Source organism: Panthera tigris, chromosome B4 (assembly GCF_018350195.1).
Source record: "Panthera tigris isolate Pti1 chromosome B4, P.tigris_Pti1_mat1.1, whole genome shotgun sequence".
Classification (NCBI taxonomy): Eukaryota; Metazoa; Chordata; class Mammalia; order Carnivora; family Felidae; genus Panthera; species Panthera tigris.
The window spans coordinates 10484458-10507118 of record NC_056666.1 but is presented as its reverse complement, the minus strand read 5'-3'; the positions used below and the strand labels follow the sequence as shown (position 1 = coordinate 10507118).

The window sequence follows — 22661 nt, the reverse complement described above, 5'->3', positions numbered from 1 at the left end:
AATAACTGTACTGTCCCTAGTTAAATTTAGAAGGTTTGGGTGGCAAATAATACTGATCAAGAGTAGTAATCATGGTGCTTTAACTGAACATAAACAATGACCTTTACTTTCATCACGTCATGTTGTAAAACCATAAGTAATAGCAGAGAAAGTAAAAGATCCATTTTGTAGAAGAGGAAATTGATACTGAAATGCTTATGTACAGAGCTACAGAACCAGCAGATGGCATTATTGACCCTGGAGTCCAAGTTTTCTGACTGCTGATCCAGGATTCCTTGCATTACATTGCTGTGTGGATAATATATTTTATTTGCTTCTTTCTTTTTTAATTTTTTTACAAGTTTATTTTTATTTATTTTGAGAGAGAGACAGCAAGCAGGGGAGGGACAGAGAGAGGGGGAGGCAGAATCCCAAGCAGACTCGGCCCTGTCAGTGCAGAGCCCCATGCGGGGCTCTGACTCAGGAACAGTGAGATCATGACCTGAGCCAAAATCAAGAGTCAGACGCTTCACCGACTGAAATGCCCCTTTATTTATTTTTGAGAGTGAGAGAGACTGAGCACAAGTGGGGGAGGGGTAGAGGGGGAGGGAGAGGTAGACACAGAATCCGAAGCAGGCTCCAGGCTCCAAGCTGTCAGCACAGAGCCCAATGCAGGGCTCAAACCCATGCCATGAGATTATGACCTGAGCCAAAGTCAGATGCACAACCGACCGAGCCACCCAGGCTCCCCTTATTTGCTTATTTCAGTACAGCTTTCAGCACCTCCTATTAGATTATCTGCAGGGTGCTGTGGCAGAGACCCAACAACTGAAGAGAAGGACGTGGTCCTTGTGTCAAGGTGCACACAGGAGAGACAGAATTTATATAACTGATAACAAATGAAGTGTAAATAAATAGGATAATTGGGGAAGGATGAAAGGAAGGATAGGATGGGAGGCAAGAGAAAAGAAATGTGGAAATAGGATGGCAGCAAGAGTAACTCAGAGTATTACTTGACAGTGAATGATTTCCTGAGAAAAAGGCATTTTTCGCCCATTTCCTATCTTGCCTTTGTTGCACTGGAGGGTGTGGTAAGGGAGGAGGGAAGCTGAAGAGCCTGCGTGAGAGGTTGAGGAGTTAACTGGGGTCAGGGGTTATGCCCTCAGGTAGAGTCAGATGGAACATTTCCCAGTCTCTGGGGCACATATTTTGGGGTCTTCTGGATATGTCTGTACGGATCAGGCAGACATACATTCATGGAAGGCACATCCTTCTCCGTTTGGTGAAAACCAAGATGCTCTGCTTTTAGTTAACTTAATTTTGAGGGGTCCTATCAGCATTTCTCCAAGGTTCGTTCTGGGTCATCCAGATTCTCTAGAAAACAAAACGTCACAGCAATGATTGATTGTGGTCAGCAGCCTTGTGAAACGATCACCTTTGCTAAGTGAGGTTACCTTGTGTTCAGTGCAATAATGTCCATTCCCCACTAATTCTTTACCTGGAACGGCAATGACTAACTGTATTCTTGCCACTTTAACATTTATTTTATTTTGTTAGTTTTTTAGTGTTTATTTATTTTGAGAGTGAGAGAGTGAGCAGGAGAGGGGCAGAGAGAGAGAGAGAGAGAGAGAGAGAGAGAGAGAGAGAGAGAGAGAGAAAGAGGAAGAGAGAGAATCCCAAGCAGGCTCTGCACTATCAGCACAGAGATCAGCTCACAACTCGTTAATTGTGAGATCATGACCTGAACCAGGTCCAAGAGTCAGCCGCTTAACCGACTGAGCCACCCAGGAGCCCCTAACATTTATTTCAAAATATCTTGCATTAGGGGTGCCTGGGTGGTTCAGTCGGTTAAGCATCCAACTTGGGCCCAGGTCATGATCTTGCGGTTCATGGGTACGAGCCCTTGTCGGGCCCTGAGCTGACAGCTTGGAGCCTGGAGCCTGCTTCAGATTCTATGTCTCCTTCTCTATCTCTGCCCTGCCCCTGCTCATGCCCGCCCTCTCTCTGTCTCTCTCTCTCTCTCTCTCTCCCAAAAATAAACATTAAAAAAATTTTTTACAATAAAATATCTTGCATTCTTTTGAAAAGGGTTAAGACAAGTTTTAGTAAAAGACATACAGAAAGAAAAAATACATAGTAGAACTATTTAACCATGAGAATAAAATATTATAGAAGAGGATGACTAAGCATCTAACAGCGGGTATCATTTACTGAGTGTTTAGTATGTGCCACATACTACACACATTATGTCATTTAATCCCTAAAAATAACTCTGAAAAAGTACTCGTCTGCATTGTACACATGAATAAAATTATTTATAAGATCTTTTTACTGGGAAATGGTAGAATGTGGATGGAGGGGGAGATGCAGAGAAAGGGAAAGGGAGAGAGAAATAATCCCAGAAACACTAGCTAACGTTTGCTCTGATCCTACTGGCACTTGAAGTAGAACGTGGTGAGGTGGCTCCCCACTTTCTCCATCAAGAATCTGATTTTCACCTGTATTTCTACTGCTGTAGCATCGACTTTCTGGAATTTGTGCCCTGCAGCCTGCCCAGTGTTATCCTCTTGAAATTACTTCAAGCTCTATATGGAGCATGAAGATGGTTCAGTGATCACTCTGGCAGGAAATTTTAATCTCCTCTCTGTCATCTTAAAAGGACACATGAGCATGTTATTTCTTGGTGGCTCCTTTTGTGCTGCCTCCATTTGTAAGTTGTTTTCCCAGACCCACACAACATGCGGCATTTTAAATTGTTAGTTTATCTTTCTAGCTGAATAGAGTTTTCCGTTGTTTTGACTTGCATTTCTTTAATTTTGATTGTCTTTTATTTTTATTGGACATTTTAATTTCTTTTTCTGTAAACTTCCCTGCTCATCTTCTGCTCCCTTTTCTATTGGTGTGTTTGTGTAAATTCTTCGTAAGTAAAGGAAATGGGCCAGTTTATTGTTATTGTGGATACTTTTCATATACAATTTTTAAAAATTTAATCTGTCTTTTTCTTTTAACAATTTTTTTAATGTTTATTTATTTTTGAGAGAGAGAGAGAGAGAGAGCGAGCAGGGAAGGGGCCGAGAGAGAAAGAGAGGCAGAATCCGAAGTGGGTTCCAGGCTCTGAGCTGTCAGCACAGAGCCTGATGTGGGGCTCGAACCCACAAACCGCAAGATCACAACCTGGGCCCAGGTCATGGATGAAGCCCGGATGCTTCACCAGCTGAGCCACCAGGTGCCCCATCAGCCCTTTTCTTTATGGCATCCCACTTCTGTGTTCCACATGCTGAATGAAAAGGTTTTTGTTACCTGTATTTTCTCCTATGACTTTTATGTCTTTATTTTTTTTCTGATTAAATCTTTAGCCCATCTAGAATTACTTGTGGTTTAAAGGAAGAGTTTTAAGATGTGTTTTTAATTTCCACAGATTTATGAATTTTCCAATTTTGCTTCTGTTAATTGAATTCTTTCTTCATGCTGTTGTGGTCAGATAAGATACTCTGTACAGCATCTGTCTTTTAAAATCTGTTGAGACTTAATTTGTGACGTAGCATACCCTGTCTCCTAGAGAAGGACTCATACACTTGAGAAGAATGTGGATTCTGTAGTCGTTGGGTGGAGTGTTCCGTAAATATCTGTTAGATCTAGTTGGTTTACTGTGTAGTTTTCGTCCCCTGTGTGCTTACCTTCTCTCTGGTTGTTCTATTATTGTGGGCCACGTATTGAAATCTCCAGCTGTTACTGTGCAACTCTTCCTCCCTTCTGTTCTTTCCGTTTGTGTATCATATATTTTGATGGTCCATTATTAGGTGCATATGTATTTGCAATTATTGGATCTGCTTGCTGTATTGAACCTGTTATTCACATGCAGTTGCCTTTTTTGTCTGTTGTAACCTTTTTTAGATTTATAGTCTATTTTGTCCGATTGAGTATATCTACCCCTATTCCCTTTTGTAACTGTTTGCATGGAGTATGTTTTTGCATCCTTTCACGTTCAATCTGTTGGTGTCTTTTGATCTAAAGTGAAGTCTCCTGAGGGTAACATATACCTGGATCGTGTGTCTTTATCCATTCTGAAGTCTCTGTCTTTTGATTTAGGAGTTTAAACCGTTTAATTACTGATAAGGAAGGACTTCTGCCATTTTGCCATTTGTTTTCTGTATACTTTATAGAATTTTGTCCCTCATTTCTTGGATTACTGTCTTCCCATTTGATGGATTTTTTTAATTGTGAAATGTTTAAATTACTTACTTTCTTTTGTGTATGTTCTATAGCTCGTGTGTGCGTGCGTGTGTGTTGGGGGGGGAGGGGTGGCAAAGGGATTACATTTACCATCCTAAAGTTATAATGCCTTAATTTGGACTTGGGGCAACTTTAATAACCTACAAAAGCTCTGCTCCTTTGCAGCCCCGCCCCCAGCCCATTCGGTCCACCCCCAGCCCTTCCGGTCCACCCCCAGCCCTTCCAGTTGACCTTTTCCACATTGCATCTGTATACGCTCTGTGCCGCAAAACGTAAAGTAGTAATTCTTTTAAGTGCATTAGTCTCTTCAGTCATGGAGAAAACAAAATGTGGAGTTACAAACCGAAGTTAAACAATACTAGCTTTTAGACAAACAAATGTGTTTTTTTAAGTATTATGCTCTTAAATTATGTAGAAAAAGAGAATGTGGAGTTACAAATGATTTTTACAATGATAGTAGTTTTTATACTTGCCCCTGTATTTGCCTGTATTGAGATCTTGATTTTCTTTCATGGCTTGGAATTTCTGTGTAGTGCCCTTTCGTTTCACCACGTGCCCTTGAGCATTTCTTTCTGGGCAAGTCCCAGAAAGCGTTCCCTCCACTTTTGCTTATCTGGGAATGTCTTAATTTTTCCCTCACTTTTGAAGGACAGTTTTGCCAGATACAGGACTCCTGGTTGATAGTTTTTTGTTTGTTTTTTGTTTTCCTTTAATGCTTTGAATATATCGGCCTCCTGCCTTCTGGCCTCCAAAGTTTCTGATAAAACACCTGCTTATAACTTTATAGGGATAACTTGTATGTGACAAGTTGCTTCTCTGTTACTGCTTCAAGATTCTCTCTTTGTCTTTTGAAAGTTTGATTGTAACGTGTCTCGGTGTGGGTTTCTTAGAGTTCATTTTTTTCGGAGTTCTTTAAGCTTCTTGCTTGTTTATTTTCATGTCTTTACTCAGATTTGGGAAGTTTTCAGCCATTATTTTGTCAAATATTTATTCTGCCCTTGTCTCCCTCTCTTTCTCCCACAATGCATGTTTGTGTGCTTGATGGTCTCCACAGTCCCTTGGACTTCTGTTCCTTAGACTTCATAATTTCCATTGCCCTGTCTTCAAGTTTGTTTTTTTAAAATATTTATTTATTGTTGAGAGAGAGCAAGAGAGAGACAGAGTGCAAGTGGGGGAGGGGCAGAGAGAGAGGGAGACACAGAATCTGAAGCAGGCTCCAGGCTCTGAGCTGTCAGCACAGAGCCCGACATGGGGCTTGAACTCACAAACCGTGAGATCATGACGTGAACCAAAGTCAGATGCTCAACCGACTGAGCCACCCAGGCTCTCCTTTTTGTATTATTATTATTATTATTATTATTATTATTATTATCATCGTCGTCGTCATCATCATCATCATCATCATCATCATCATCCTGTCTTCAAGTTTGCTGATTCTTTCTTCTACCTGCTTAAATCTGCCTTTGAATATCTCTGGTGATCATTTCATTTATTGTACTTTTCAGCTTCAGAATTTCTTTCTGATTTCTTTTTTGTATTCTCTTTATTTATATTTCCATTTTGTTCATACATGATTTTCTTGACTTTCTTCACATCTTCCTTTAGTTCTTTGAGTTTCTTTAAGACAAAGTCTTTGTCCATTTTATTTGCCATTGGTCTTTTTCAGGGACATTTTCTGTTGGTTTAGTTGTTTCCTTTGAATAAGCCATATTTTCCTGTTTCTTTGTGTCTCTTGTGATTTTTTTGTTGAAAACTGGGCATTTGAATCTAATAATGTGGTAACTCTGGAGCTTTCTTCCCTTCCCCCAGGGTTTGCTGTTGTTGTTGTTTTGGTTGTTTGTTTGTTTTATTGTGTAAGCTATCTCTCTGCTAAGGGTCAGCCAGAAGAGTAAACTTCAGGTCTTTTCAGGTCTTTTCTGAGCTTTTCTCTGGACTTTCTAATTTTGCCCTTAATATGTTGCAGTTTTTGAATATCCTAGTCTTCAATGTCTGGCCTCATAGAAAGGAAAAAATATATAAATAAGGGGAGAAAAAAGGGACTGGCCCTTTAAAGCCCCTGAAAATCACCTCAGGGTGCTTGCAACAGTGGGGTGAGGGGGAGGTGCAAGGAAAGTGGCCTCTCCCTCTTTTCTGCACCTCTCTGATGGAGGCAGCTATCAGCAGTCAGAGCCAGACCTCCAGTATCTGGAGGACACGTTTTCTTGCCCACCCTGGCTTCCTGAGCCTGGTGCAAACTGCTCTAGGAACAAGGTAAAGCTGCCTGCCCTGTGGCCGGGGCGGGGTAGAGTATGGGGTATTTCTGCAATGCCCAGAACTGAAAGTGAACAACATTCACTGCCGTTACCTTCCCAGCCTTCTCCTGGCAGTTGCAGGCCTGCAGTGGGCACCAGAGTTCCAAGACAGTTCTGTCAGACACGTTCTGCTGGTGCGGTTGTTGTCCAGGTGGGGGGACGGATTCCTGGTGCTTATTCTGTCACCCTCCCAGCAGCTTTTCCCTGTCTCTGTATTTCTAATGTTGTAGAGCAAAATGGATTCCCTCACATTTTCCAAGATTCTAGATACACAGTTATCATCCAATAATAGTATTTTTCTTCCTCTTAAATACTTTTTATTTATTTTTCACCCCAGAGGGTATCAAACTATTACTGTTTTTCCAAATTAAGAAAAAAAGTAGATGTTGAGGGTTTTTTTTTTTTCTTAATGCTTTTTAGGCACAAATGAACAAATCTCTGTGTTTTTCTCTTTTTAAGACCTTCTTATATGGTGAATTTTATTAATGTATTTTCTAATTGTGAACCATCATTACACTCCTTGGATAAATTTCACTTGGTTGTGATAAATTATCCTGTTAAAGCTCTGATGTTTTATACTTGCTGATATCTTACTTAACTTTTTTGTTGTTATTCCTATGTGGGATTGCATAGCAATGAACTGAAACTTCTTTGTGTTACCAGGTTATGCTAGTATCATAGTATGAAAAGTTTCCTTCTTCCTCTGTGTTTTGGAAAATTTTATGTAGTATTAAAATTGTTCCTTAAGAGCTCAAAATACACTTATGAAACCGTTTTAAAAAGTCCGATATGCTTGTTTTGTGGGGAATCACTCTTTGATAACTTTATGTTTGCCTGGTTATTGGTTATTGTTTTGTTACTCATTTTGTCTTCTCAGGCCAGTGTGCATCCTTTATATTTTCTTAGAAAATCGTTCACTTCAGTTTCTAAATGTATTTGTGTAAAGTTTCACAAAAGCTTTTCAAACATGTACAAAAGAAAAAGTGCTGAAGACCCTTCCCACCCCCATGTATCTATCACACAGCTTATTGAATAATTTTATTTTAAAGTTTATTATTTATTTTGAGAGAGAGCATGAGCGGGAGAAGGGCAGAGAGAGAGAGAATCCCGAACAGGCTCCGTGTTGTCAGTGCAGAGGCTGACACGGGTCTCAAACTCCCAAACCATGAGATCATGACCTGAGCTAGAGTCAAGAGTTGGGACGCTTAAACCGACTGAGCTACCCAGTCACCCCTGAATAATTTTTTAGTGAAAATAAAGACCTCATGGTATTTCACCCTAAATAGTTTAGTCTCTGTGTCTCAGAAACAAGGACTTTCTCCTGTCTAAGCATAGTGCCATTATCAAATCTAATTAAATTAACAATATAATTCTCAAATATCATCTAATATCAATTCCATATTAAAAGTTTCCAGTTGGCGGCTTAGTCAGTTAAGCGTCAGACTTCGGCTCAGGTCATGATCTCATGGTTCATGAGTTTGAGCCCCACGTTGAGCTCTGTGCTGTCAGCTCAGAGCCTGGAGCCTGCTTCGGATTCTGTGTCTCCCTCTCTCTCTGCTCCTCCCTGCTCTCTCTCTCTGTCTCTCTCTTTCTCTCTCTCAAAAATAAAAACATTAAAAAAAAAGTTTTTAGTTGTAGGGTACGTGGGTGGCTCAGTCAGTTAAGTGTCCTTGTGCTGAGAACACGGTGTCTCTTTGGGATTCTCTCTCCCTCTCTTTCTCTATCTCCTCTGCTCATGCTGCTCTCTCTCAAAATAAATAAATAAACTTTAAAAAAAAAGAATTTTTTTTAATTGCAAAAACTTTTTAATTAGCAAGTGATCTGTGGCATAATGTTTTGCAGTTATACAGATATCCACTTTCCTTTTGATCTTTCCCCGATGGTTTCAGCTTCCATTAATAATCCTTGCCGAAAACAAATATTTTATTACACGTCGTAAAGTAGGAATTTTCAAATTCCATTCTTTTATATTTATCAGCAGATTTTCTTCTGTAACAAAGCATTTTTTCTCCTTTATCAGCTGGGGCTCTTTAGTTACCTTAAGATATATTTTCTCCTGAAAAAACAGAATAAATGCTTAGCTGTTTTCTTTTACCAGTTTTCAGAGTTAGGAGTTGATGTTCTTGATTATCTCCAGTGGCAGAAAATGAGCTTTTGTTTTGGCTTTTTCATTGTGGATCCATGGAATTTGATATATTCTTAATGTTTCAATGAGATATAATTATCATTGTTTTAATGTTCACATTGTTCTCAGTTTGGCCAGTGGGATCTCCCTTAAACTGATCCTGTGTTCTTCTGACTCAACACTATTAGTCTTTGAATACTTCTTTGCTTTTATGTGCAACAAGATATTTCTATCTTACCCTAAAAAATCCCTATTCCTCAGTTTTATTACCCGATTTACAAATGTATCCTCATAAGAACTCTAGGTAATCTTTGTGGTATATTGAGTGAAGTATGAAGACTTTCCATTACTTCAGTTTGGGGAATATTCAAGTCCTTTTCCTTTGCTTTTACATAAAAAACTTGTGTTTAAAGCGCATATATTTACATAAACGTGAACAGCTTTTTTGTAGCTGTCTTTTATCGTCAGACATTTCCTTCTCTTCCTAATTTGCAGACACCGTTTATCGTGTGTCCTTGTTGGTGCTGTTAGTCTTCATTTGTTATGAGTATTTCAAGCCTTTCACGTCGCTCATCTCCTTTCCGGCCATTTGTGTCCTATCTTACGTTGTTAATTCTATCATGCCTTTCTTGTTGACCACTGCTAGTAGTAAACGTGTATAAAGTAGTTGGAAAGTTTCAGCTCTCCATCCCTTCATGTGAATCAACTCTGAAGACCCAATTTAAATAAAAGTACATTTAGTTGACACAGTACTGAAATGACATGCATCGCTTCTGGCATACCCCATTGGCTTGCCATCTTGAGGTGGAATTATCCCTTGGATCTCCTCAGCTACCTGTCTTCTGTTCGCATTGGCTAGGATTCTCTCACTTAGGGAGGTTGCTCTGGGTGGAAAGCCTGTGTTGATCCACTGTGACTGCCCGTGTGGCCCGGCTTTAGCTTATGACCATACGACCTAGAAGAATCAAGAGCACGTTTTCTTAGAATAATTGAGAGAACCACTTCTATTTTAGGTATCAGAAAATGTGAAACTTAAGGAACCTTTTTAAGAAAGGAAAGCATTTTGTTGCTTTTAGCTGTGGTACATGTCCTTTTCTGTCCTAGGGCAATTTGGATTCTTTATTTTGTTTATAGCAAAACTTTGCCAGTTTCAGAATTGCCATTTCTCTTTTGTATGTTATTTTGTAATGGTAATCAAAATTTTGGGCTGGAATGTAGGAAGGAGATGTTTATTTTTCCCATTTCTCCTGTGTATTTCTGATCATGGTAAAACATTCAACTTTACCCCATCTTCTTCTTTTTTTATTTTTTTTTAATGTTTATTTATTTTTGAGAGGGAGAGAGAGAGAGAGACAGAGTGCGAGTGGGGGAAGGGCAGAGAGAGGGAGACACTGAATCTGAAGCAGGCTCCAGGCTCTGAGCTGTCAGCACAGAGCCCAGCATGGGACTTGAACCCACGAGCTGTGAGATCATGGCCTGAGCCGAAGTCTGACGCTTAACTGACCGAGCCACCTGGGCGCCCTTTACCCCTCTTCCAAAATCTTCTCTGCATTACCCCAGCTTACTAGCAGTCCATTCACTGTCCGTTCAGACACCAAGTTCTGTGTTTCTTTTGATTCCTCGTCTCTCTCTAGCGTCCCCCTCCTCTCCAGCCTCACTAGCAGGGCTGTGTCGTCCGCCCTGGAAGCCCTGACTCCCGTGTTGCTCACCTCCTTGTCTTGCCAGAGTGACTTTGTGAAATGGCCAGCTGTTCAGGGGACACTTCCGTGCTGAAGGAAGAAGATCCAGACTCCTTAGTTTGACCCAAGATACTCTCCCAGTCTGCTTGTTTTTCCTACTTCTATCCTTCCTCCCCCCTCTTACCCCCAGACACTTCTGACATAGTAACAACAAGAGCGGACTTTGGAGTCCCACATGATAGACGCCTTGCAGTATGCTTTCTTTACATACACATGTCAATTTTTTTTCAACAGCCCGTTGCGATAAGGTACTTATTGATGCAAATTTATTAGTATCCTTCAGGATAACTTTTGGTGCACAGAATTATTTAGGTTCCTAAAATTAGTATTTAATTTCTTACAGTTACAAATCCAGAAACCTAGTTCTTCTTTAGTTTGTTAATTCAGCTTACAAAAGTTAGTAGACGTGGGAAAAATTACCATGCTCTCTCTTTTTTTACATTTTTTTATGTTTATTTATTTTTGAGAGAGAGAGAGAGACAGTGTGAGCAGGGGAGGGGAAGAGAGAGAGGGAGACACAGAATCTGAAGCAGGCTCCAGGCCTGTCAGCACAGAGCCCGACACGGAGCTTGAACCCACGAACTGTGAGATCGTGACCTGAGCCGACGTCGGACGCTTAACCGACTGAGCCACCCAGGCACCCCAAATTACCATTCTCTTTTAAAGGGAATGTTAATGTTTGGTACAAATAAACTTCTACAAACGTTTTAAATTGCATTTATAAATTTAATATGTACAATCCCTTAAACATGTCAACTTTTAAATTAAAAACAAAATCTTCCCTAGTTCTTAAATAACTTCTACATCTGATAAATTTAAGAATTTGCTGAACCTTGAGTCCCTTAAAAATTTGTTACACTCCTGTTTATACATTTCAAATCGTAAGTTCGAATCAGTGACTTTCAATTGGCATGAAAAGGCAATACTAAATATGAACAGATTCCTTAATGCAAAAATACAGAATTAATCCTGTGTTTAATTCTCTTCAGTTTTTCTATAGTTAGTTCTAGATCTTTGGGAATTAAAAAATGTATGTCAGATAAATTTGGAAGGTACTTTGTTAGTTGGAATGTAAACCAGGACTCCAACTAAATTCTCGTCAGTGACTGAACTCGCAGGCCGAACCACTTTTTCTTATTGCTGGGTCCACACCCATCAGGTCCTTGGCCACGTAGTCCAGACACCGTGGGTGCCCCTTGCGCACAACCTCGTTCTTTCTTCTCCCTGAGGAAGTCTGCCTTTCCACCCAGGAGGATTGGACTTTGCATTTTTTTGGTCTTTTACTTTCACCTTGTACCTTTCAAAGGTCTCTGAACATGATAGAACCCCCCCTGTGTTCTTTTGGTTTTTATCTGGAAGGGCCATAATTCTTACATTAAGTGGCACTTGTTTTAATTTTGAAAAGCTTTCATGGTCATTCTGCCATCAGCGTCAGTAGTAGTAACCTAGAGGTGAGGAAACGGGCTACGGGGCGAAGTATTGCCCAGGGTCACATAGCTGGTGACCAGCCTGACTCCAAAGCCAGCACCAGACATCACAGCAGACGCTGCGGCTGATAGTCACGCCGCTGTGTTGTGCGCCCACAGTTCTGTGCCTTAGGACGTGCTACTCCCCAAGAACGCCCGGGACGCTTCCCCAGGTCCCTGTGCCCACATCCATTCCGTTCAGTTTTCACGACTTGGCTTAAGCATCGTCTCCTCCAGAAGCCTTCCCAGCTACCCCCAGCCTCCCAAACCGCACAGCCGGATCAGCGGGATTTTGTGCCAGGAGCACCTCCCCGCCCCGCACTCCACCCCCCTGCGTATGCTTGCAGAGCTGTGCTTCTCCTGTTCCTCTGACATGTGTGTTGGACAGTGAGTTCTAGAGGACAGTGACCACGTCTTCGTGTCACCAGCACACATTTCAGTGCCCGGCATATATATAATAGGCATTTGGCCAATAATTTTTAATGAACAAATGAAGCTTCAATCTATTTTTTAGATAATAAAAGCCTGTCATCTACAAAAGGCTAGCATGAGGCAGTTTTTTGAGGTCCTGGAACTATTTCGTATTCTCATTACATAGACATACACAAACAGGTCCAACTGTATCGTTTGTCAATTTAAAAAGTAAGAAACTCTTTCCCGCTTTTTGAGCGTTTAGATGGGTTTTCACTTTTGTTTATATAATAGAAACTGATATTGCGCCATTTTTTACTGTGTATATATGAATTGAAACACTAGGAAACAAAAATTATTTCACAAAGATCTATGGAATGTGTGTGGCATTAAATACATTTATAATGACAAATGTGTTTAAGTAATTCTCTGCCTCACCTCTCTTTCAAATTTTGTCTGATGAGAAAAAAAGTCAAGCCTATGAACCTAATTACCATAATTAAGAAAATATTTTTTAAAAAATTCTCAGCTATAAATTAGAAAGCAAAATACAGTAAAACCTTGGTTTGCAAGCATAATTTGCGAAACATGTTTGTAATCCAAAGCACTTGGGTATCAAAGCGAATTTCCCCATAAGAAATAACGGAAACTCAGAGGATTCGTTCCACCACCCCAAAATACTCATATGAAAATGATTACAGTACTGTCATATAATACAAAATAATATAGAAAATACAAACTCTAAAGAAAAATAAATGAACCTGCACTTGGAAAACCTTCGTGGCCAGTGTGAGGGGGGCAAGAGAGGAGGGGGATGACTTCCACTGTCACCAATGGAGTCCCTGCTCTCGTTGGCTCGGTGGAACCTTTTTCTGCATGGGAGCCATTGTGTGCACTTGCACAGATGCTCCCCACTGCACAGTAGTAACAAACTTGTCATACACTGTAATGAGTGGAACCGGTAATAAGGCAGCAGAGGCAGGCAGCCTAACCTGGAATGGAGCAAAGCATTCCTGAGCTCACTCTTGTCTGGAAAAGCAAAAGACTGTCCATAGGTGCTTGGAAGTGACAAGAAATATGCTAGTGCCAGTTGTGGGCACCTTCCAACATTCTGAAAAATCACTCATTTCTGCCAAATGCTGCAGCCTGAGGCCAAGCATCCAAGCATAGGAGACGATCACCCACAATCCCAGAGAGAGGGAGAGAACTATTGGCTCAGCTGTGATCATGTGACATTCAGGGTCATGTACTACTTGTATTGTAAGACATAGCTTACTTATCAAGTTAAAATTTATTAGAAATGTTTGCTTGTCTTGCAAAACACTCACAGAACAAATTACTCGCAATCCAAGGTTTTCCTGTATTTCTTTGGTCACTTATAGAAGGGGGTATAGAAGGGTTGAAGCCTGTAATAAATAACGCTGGAATTGCATATTTTTCTGGCTAAGGGTACATTAAACAGATATAAAGCCATTTGAATTTTCAGGTATATTTTGAAATCACTGATTTTGTGACCATATTTTCAAACTCGGTTGGACTCAATATTTGATCTGGAGAGGAGTAAGATGACTCTTCCCCAGAATAATTTTCCTGACAACAGCCCCTACCATTTCTTACCGAAAACTGTTAGAACAGTCAGACTACATATATTCTGTTGTTGAAATTTGTAAGTAGGATATTGTTTACAAGAGAGAGAGCACTTGGGTGCATAGGAGCCTATAATGCCTCTTAGACAATTAATCTGTAAGGCTTGTAGTTGAGTGTGGTGTCCACTGGGTGGCGGCACAGACCTGAGTAAAATCAACAGTGAACAAACCTGAGGGTATCTGAGGGACTCTTCTGTATTTTTTTTTTTTTTTTTTTTTTTTTTTTTTTTTTTTAGGGATGGCTAGAGTATTCTTTCTACTTACTTTTTTTTTTTTTTAAAGAAAAAGTTAAAAAAAAAAAGCAACTAATAAACTTTTTTGCCTTTACTCTGAAATATATCAAGTTGGTACTGGCATGAAAATACCATTTTTGATGAAATGCTGGTGAAAAATGTTATTAATGTGGTATTTTCATAAAGCTGTCTCACTGTTATATATGATAGGAACTGTGGTGCTTTCCTACCCTTTAAGAATAGGGCAGTAATTCTTTTAAACACCTATGTTTTTAAGAAGAGAAGAATTTAAATTCTAGACAGGCAGCTCTAGTGGGATGAGCACACACAGTATTGTGGCTACTGAAAAGAAGTTCAGAACGAAAGTATGGATAATAAATATTAATACATATTGCCTGTGTATAGCCATCTGCGTTGACATCAGTTATGCTTGAATCTTGTAGTTACACTCCATTGGGTAGGGGTGAAAGGAGACAGGTAAACCAAGCAAAGCCAAGTACAGCAGTGTTAGTGCGTATGTGTGTGGCAGGGTTCAAGTCGGTTCAGATGGATCTAAGGAGAGCTTGTGCGAGAATGTTTAATGCTTATTTGAATCGACTTTTGTGGGAAAAGGGCAAGCGTATTTATTAGGATATGAAAATATTCTTGGTGATGGCGTTTGTCCTTCCTGACGGGTCTACAGAGATATCTTCAGCTCAGTGAAAGTGGAACAGTTCATCTTCAGGAAAGAATTGCCTTTACAGCAGTGTTCAGTAGAGCTTTCTTCCAGACCCCATAATTACCGAGGTCGGGTCGCCCTGGCACAAAGTCCTTGAGTTTTGGCATTGCCGTTGGAATGGAGAGGCCTCTGCCCTGCCCACTTTTTGTGACACATGAGCAAATCCCCGCCCAGACTGGAGCAGCCCCAGGAAGGGAGCCGCTTCTCGGCGCCTCGGTTCCCTGTGGAACCGTCTCCACCTTCTGCCCCTCTGCTCCGCTTCCTTCTCTTTGTGGCCCTCTCCGTAATTCGGCCTCACGGCACCCCACCTCCCCCCTCTCTCCTGCTTTCTTTCCCTCTTTTCTTTTCAGTCACTTCTTCCTGCCCCTTCTCATTCCGGCTCCTCTCTTGAGACACAGCCCTCCTCCACAGCCAGTGTCGCCCCGAGGGCCAAGGACCTGCACTGAAATGCAGACCGCGTGTGTACATTTGAGCATCGTTGGGTTACTGAGAATTATACACTGGTCACAGTGTTTGGTCAGTTATGGGAATAACTTGAACGTGGCCCAGTCCCACAGTGTCATCAGTCAGCAGGTATTTATTATGGAAGGTAGATGTTGATGCCAGGATCAGGCGCCATGTATTACCTCCACCTGTTAGTCTTTCCTGCCCCCAGGTCACAGATCACTACGGAAAGGAGGTGTGACCGGACACTGTTTTAAATTAAACATATCCTAGCCTGCTGTTGAGCCCGGCACCGGTGAATATCCTTATCTTCCCTAGTCTTGCATGTGTTATTGTCTTTAAAATTGGAAGGAATTGGGTTTTTCAAGTGCCTACACTTTGGAAGGCTCCTTATATCGTCTACTTCCTCTTTCCCATTGTTGTACCTTCTTCTGTGCTTACTGGAAATCTCTGATCTCTGCAGGGGGCAAAGAGGCTCTGTCCTCTAAATGTCTTTGTACATTTGAAGCATTCACCCTCTACCTGCTACAAGGCCCTAGTACCTATTGAGAAATTACCACTTAGGAATTAATTAGATACAGTGTCATTTTGTCTGCACCAGATTTTTTTTCTCTCTAAACCCTGCTACGTCTAATTTCTTAGCTGGTAGATCTTGGGTATTAATAACCATTATGTGCACCAAAAACCGTAAAATACCTAGGAATAAACCTAACCAAAGAGGTGAAAAATCTATACACTGAAAACTATAGAAAGCTCATGAAAGAAATTGAAGAAGGCACAAAAAAATGGAAGAATACTCCATGCTCCTGGATAGGAAGAACAAATATTGTTAAAATGTCGATACTACCCAAAGCAATCTACATATTCAGTGCAATCCCTATCAAAATAACACTACCATTCTTCACAGAGCTAGAACAAACAATCCTAACATTTGTATGGAACCAGAAGAGACCCCAAATAGCCAAAGCAATCCTGAAAAAGAAAACCAAAGCTGGAAGTATCACAATCCCGGACTTCAAGATGTATTACAAAGCTGTAATCATCAAGACAGTATGGTACCGGCACAAAAACAGACACTCAGATCAATGGAACAGAATAGAAAGCCCAGAAATGGACCCACAAACATATGGCCAACTAATCTTGAACAAAGCAGGAAAGAATATCCAATGGAATAAAGAGTTTCTTCAGCAAGTGGTGCTGGGAAAACTGGACAGTGACATGCAGAAAATTGAATATGGACCACTTTCTTACACCATACACAAAAATAAACTCAAAGTGGATGAAAGACCTAAACATTAGACAGGAAACCATCAAAATCCTAGAGGAGAAAGCAGGCAAAGACTTCTTTGACCTCGGCTGTAGCAACTTCTTACTCAACACGTCTCCAGAGGCAAGGGAAACAAAAGCAAAAATGAAGTATTGGGACCTCGTCAATCTAAAAAGGCTTCTGCACGGCAAAGGAAACAGTCAGCAAAACTAAAAGGCAACTGATGGACTCGGAGAAGATATTTGCAAATGACATAGCTGATATAGAGCACCCAAAGTCTATAAAGAACTTACCAAGCTCAACTGATAAATTTAGAATGAGTCCTACTCTTTAGATTGGAGGTTGAATAACTCTAACCCAAAGGACAAATCTGGCCGGCCACCTGTCTTTTTATTTATTTATTTATTTATTTATTTATTTATTTATTTATTTAATTTTTACTTTTTATTGACATAGTTGGTCCATACCCTGTTTTTGTTTTTTTTTTACATGAAATTTATTGTCATATTGGTTTCCATACAACACCCAGTGCTCATCCTAACAGGTACCCTCCTCAATGCCCATCACCCACTTTCCCCTCCCTCCCACCCCCCATCACCTGTCTTTTAAATAAAGTTTTATTGGAAGACAAAAAAAAAAGTGTCTCTAAAGAAGCCTTAACTTGAAAGTACAAGTGGGTAAACCAAAGCCTGGAAGTCAATGTCTATAAGAGGTTAAATTTTGACCTTGAGATGGGGACATTATTCTGAATTATCCAGGTGTACCTTAAATGCAATTACATGTATCCTTGTGAGAAGGAGGCATTAGAAGGTCTGACACACATAGAGGAGGAGGTGATGTGAAGAGATGGCAGAGAGCTGGTGGAAGATGCTGGCCTTGAAGACTGATGTGGCCACAAGTCAATGAATGCCAGTAACCGCCAGAAGTTGGGAGAATCGAAGAACTGGTTCTACTCTAGAGCCTCTGAAGGGAATGTGGCTCTGTCAACACTTGGATTTTGGCCCAGTGATACTGGGTAAGCTCTTCTGGCCTCCAGAACTGTGAGAGAATAAGGTTCTGATGTTTTAAGCCATGAATGAATGAATGAATGAATGTATGAATGAATTAACCATTATGTGTCTGTACTATTTATATGAACAGTATGTCATTACTCTAATTCATATTTATTACATATGAAGGAATGGACATTTTGTCAACACCTTACTTGTGATTCCCTTACTATCTTAGATACTAGAGGTATGAATACAAAAGGAGAAGTTACTTTAATTAGGTTATTGTCTACTAGGGGAAAGGGAAATGTGTCGTGGGCTACCATGAAAGAACTTAGAGATGCTAGTTTTTTGACATTTTAGAACAGTTGCAGAATTTTTTCTCCACTGGGTCTCTTGCCCATTCAGGAAATGGAACATGTTAAAGTTTTCTTTTACTTCTATGATGTGTAGATATGCAGAATATTAATGTCCCTTCCTTAGAAAACTTTCTGTACTGACTTGAATATAAAGTAGTGTTAAATGTAAGGTGAATACTTTTCTTACCCTTTATATTGAAAAATTAAATCTCTGACATATGTATGTAAGACACATACCTTTCCATTTTGTTTCATGCAGGAATTACCACCTTGGTCTCCCCCTTACTTTTGTCTCAATCTTCTTATTCCTTCTCCTGAGAAAAACATGCCTTATATCCATGATCCTACATTTTTACTGTGTGTCCTGTTAGTCTTTACCAATATGTGCCTTTTATGTATCTAAAGGATTTCAGAATGAAAGTCTGTAGATAGTAGAATAGCGGACCGCTGTGTGACACTGCCTTATTTCCCCACAGGTGTTCCATTTTCTCTCATAGTCTTTTCTCCCCACTTTCTTCCTTCCACCTCCCCAAGTTTTGTTTGTTTGTTTGTTTTGTTTTGTTTTGTCTTGTTTTGGTTTTTTGTTTGTTTTCAAATCTTTCCACTGAACTGGTCCCTTATTAACGCCTTTCCACTCCGGTTCAGTTAGTCCAAATCTGGAATCTTGCTTAAATTCTGGTTAGCACATTTACAAAGATGCCCTTTCGTGTCCCATGATTGTCCATAAGTCAATATAGCTAAACGTCTATGGAAAATGCTATGGAAGCCAACCCTACATTCACCATCCCTGGTCAATACATTGGTGACCACAAGACATAGAGAATGGCATATGAGAATCTGCAAAGTAATGGAACTCTCATTACCCTTAATGGATCTGTTATTGCCGGTGTCTGCCTTCCACATTTGCTCAGTTGTCTTTTTGACGTGGTTATGTAAAATAAATTTTAATTACTATCATTGGTTTCATTACATTTTGTCGACATTGAAAATATGCTAGGACCATAAAAGCATAATTATAAATTATAATTTCATTATCATGAAATATGTGATTTTTAACTAGCAGAAAAAGGCAATCCATACAATTTGTGTTTAGTACAGCAAGTCAGTTTGGAGATTGAGGATGTAGACTTAAGGGTAGTATCTTAGCTCGGGCTGCTATGATAGAAATACCACAGACAAAGTGGCTTTAACAACAGAGAAATATTTTCTCATAATTCTGGAGGCTGGGAAGTCCAAGGTTAAAGCGTTGGCAAAGTTGGTTTCTTCTCTCCTTGGCTTTCGCTGGGCGTCTTCCTGCATGGTCTTTCCTACACAGTCTCCCTGTCTGTGTCCGTACGTCTCTTCTTATAAGGAGGTCAGTCATATTGTTTGAGAGGCCCACTCCAGTGACCTCATTTAACCTTAATTACCTCTATAAAGTCCTTCTATCCAAATGTCACATTCTGAGGGATTTAGGGGTTAGTTCAACACATGAATCTTGAGGGGACACAATTCAGCCCATAGCAGTGAGGTAGCTTCTAGGCACAGACTTTGCTGAAGGCAAGAACAAGCACAGGCCTGTCCTGTGGTCAGTGAAACCTGGCTCAAGTACCCGGTTCACCTCAGGGGACGTGGAGTGTGCAACTCCTCACCGGGGCTGCCGCGTGCCAGGCACTGCCCAGCGCTTCACACGGGAATCAGGGTTGGCCTTTCCCTCCCTCTAAGGGGCACCAGTCTGGTTGTGTTGGGAGGGTGTGATGACAGAGGGAGAAGTGCTGTCCCCTACCTGGTCCAGAGCTCCCCGCCTGACCACTGCTCCTCTAATAGGGTGTACCTCCCCGCTCTGCCAGGGGCCACTCTTCACTGTTGACCACAACTGGGAGGAACCCATGAGCTGCACTCTTTGTGGTGCGATGCGGTTCCTTTCCTTTTAGAAGCCTTTACAGAGGGAGGTGGGGCTAAAAACAGGGCAGATCACACCTCCCTTTGTGGCCCCGTCCACTGCTCTGCTCTGAAGACAGTGGGGGCACTAATCCCATCAGGTCACCCTCATGACCTAATTTCCTCCCAAACCCCATCTCCAAGTACCGTTACACTAGGGGGTTCCAGCATATGAATTCTGGGGGGGCACAAGCATTCAGTCCATAGCAGTTAGCCAACCTTGGAAAGACCTAATTACAAGTGAATTAAGTTTTCCTAGGTTGTGAATTGATACAGATTGAAACACAGAAAGCAGGATGTGAGCATTCCCAGTCCAGGCAAAGAGAAGCGTTTGAAGCTTTCACCCCTAGATTGATGTTCTAGGGCATCCACCTACGTGCACGTTGCAGCCACGGTTCATTTTGAAATGTGGTGATGGTGGTGTTTAACACTGCCATGGAGAATTTTTTAAACATTTTAAATGATTTCATATGAACTGAAATGTTGGTGGCTCTCTCTCTGCAGGCTGCCGGAAGCCACTCAAGTGGTGGAGAAGGGGGCAGCTTAAAGGGCTCAGTGTAAGAGTCTCTACAACTAATCTGCTTTTGTCCCTGTGACAGCACATTTTGCAGGCATGAATTCACCATTCTCTGGGTGTGCGTTTTCCTGTTCCTTTTAGTGGTTATGTTTTTCATCAGGTTCCTACTCACCAACCTGCAAAGGGTGTTGTGATGATTGGCTGATATTTTTTTCTGATGGCATATCAGCCAGCCACCGAATTAGCCATTCAGGTTCCTATGCTGTGCCCTCAGAAAATTGTCAAAGAAGAGTCTTAAGTTCAGTTTTTCAATTACATAGGTCTATATATCTTCTCAATAATTTGCTTGTTGGTGTTATCTGTCTATAGGGAAGAAGGAATTCCTACATTTAACTGGGACTAAATGGATACCTATTTGTAGAGCGGGTGAAAGCTTTTGGGCGACTCGGATTGATTTTAGTTTTATTTGTATGGTTAGTTTTTAACTCATTAGGCTAAGTAACTACTTGTGAATATTCTTGACTCGGGCTGCATGTGAGTCCCCTCTCTTACCTTGATTCCAGCTAGTTCCTGTGAGACTAGTCAGATGCTGCACTGGAATTGCCTCAGATGCTTTTACATACAGCATTCAAAGACAAGGGCAACTTTTTTTTTTTTTTTTTTTTTTTTTAATATATGAAATTTACTGTCAAATTGGTTTCCATACAACACCCAGTGCTCATCCCAAAAGGTGCCCTCCTCAATACCCATCACCCACCCTGCCCTCCCTCCCACCCTGCCCTCCCTCCCACCCCCCATCAACCCTCAGTTTGTTCTCAGTTTTTAACAGTCTCTTATGCTTTGGCTCTCTCCCACTCTAACCTCTTTTTTTTTTTTTTTTTCCTTCCCCTCCCCCATGGGTTTCTGTTATGTTTCTCAGGATCCACATAAGAGTGAAACCATATGGTATCTGTCTTTCTCTGTATGGCTTATTTCACTTAGCATCACACTCTCCAGTTCCATCCATGTTGCTACAAAAGGCCATATTTCATTTTTTCTCATTGCCACGTAGTATTCCATTGTGTATATAAACCACAATTTCTTTATCCATTCATCAGTTGATGGACATTTAGGCTCTTTCCATAATTTGGCTATTGTTGAGAGTGCCGCTATAAACATTGGGGTACAGGTGCCCCTATGCATCAATACTCCTGTATCCCTTGGATAAATTCCTAGCAGTGCTATTGCTGGGTCATAGGGTAGGTCTATTTTTAATTTTCTGAGGAACCTCCACACTGTTTTCCAGAGCGGCTGCACCAATTTGCATTCCCACCAACAGTGCAAGAGGGTTCCCGTTTCTCCACATCCTCTCCAGCATCTATAGTCTCCTGATTTCTTCATTTTGGCCACTCTGACTGGCGTGAGGTGGTATCTGAGTGTGGTTTTGATTTGTATTTCCCTGATAAGGAGCGACGTTGAACATCTTTTCATGTGCCTGTTGGCCATCCGGATGTCTTCTTTAGAGAAGTGTCTATTCATGTTTTCTGCCCATTTCTTCACTGGGTTATTTGTTTTTCGGGTGTGGAGTTTGATGAGCTCTTTATAGATTTTGGATACTAGCCCTTTGTCCGATGTGTCATTTGCAAATATCTTTTCCCATTCCGTTGGTTGCCTTTTAGTTTTGTTGATTGTTTCCTTTGCTGTGAAGAAGCTTTTTATCTTCATAAGGTCCCAGTAATTCACTTTTGCTTTTAATTCCCTTGCCTTTGGGGATGTGCCGAGTGAGAGATTGCTACGGCTGAAGTCAGAGAGGTCTTTTCCTGCTTTCTCCTCTAAGGTTTTGATGGTTTCCTGTCTCACATTCAGGTCCTTTATCCATTTTGAGTTTATTTTTGTGAATGGTGTGAGAAAGTGGTCTAGTTTCAGCCTTCTGCATGTTGCTGTCCAGTTCTCCCAGCACCATTTGTTAAAGAGACTGTCTTTTTTCCATTGGATGTTCTTTCCTGCTTTGTCAAAGATGAGTTGGCCATACGTTTGTGGGTCTAGTTCTGGGGTTTCTATTCTATTCCATTGGTCTATGTGTCTGTTTTTATGCCAATACCATGCTGTCTTGATGATGACAGCTTTGTAGTAGAGGCTAAAGTCTGGGATTGTGATGCCTCCTGCTTTGGTCTTCTTCTTCAAAATTACTTTGGCTATTCGGGGCCTTTTGTGGTTCCATATGAATTTTAGGATTGCTTGTTCTAGTTTCGAGAAGAATGCTGGTGCAATTTTGATTGGGATTGCATTGAATGTGTAGATAGCTTTGGGTAGTATTGACATTTTGACAATATTTATTCTTCCAA

General features: G+C 40.9%; 1 protein-coding gene across 6 annotated transcripts in view; it reads left to right on the top strand.

Annotated features, from left to right (window-relative positions):
* The window catches only part of USP6NL (USP6 N-terminal like), a 183583-nt gene that overhangs the window by 149922 nt on the left and 11000 nt on the right, over nucleotides 1-22661 (top strand). The window lies entirely within an intron of this gene.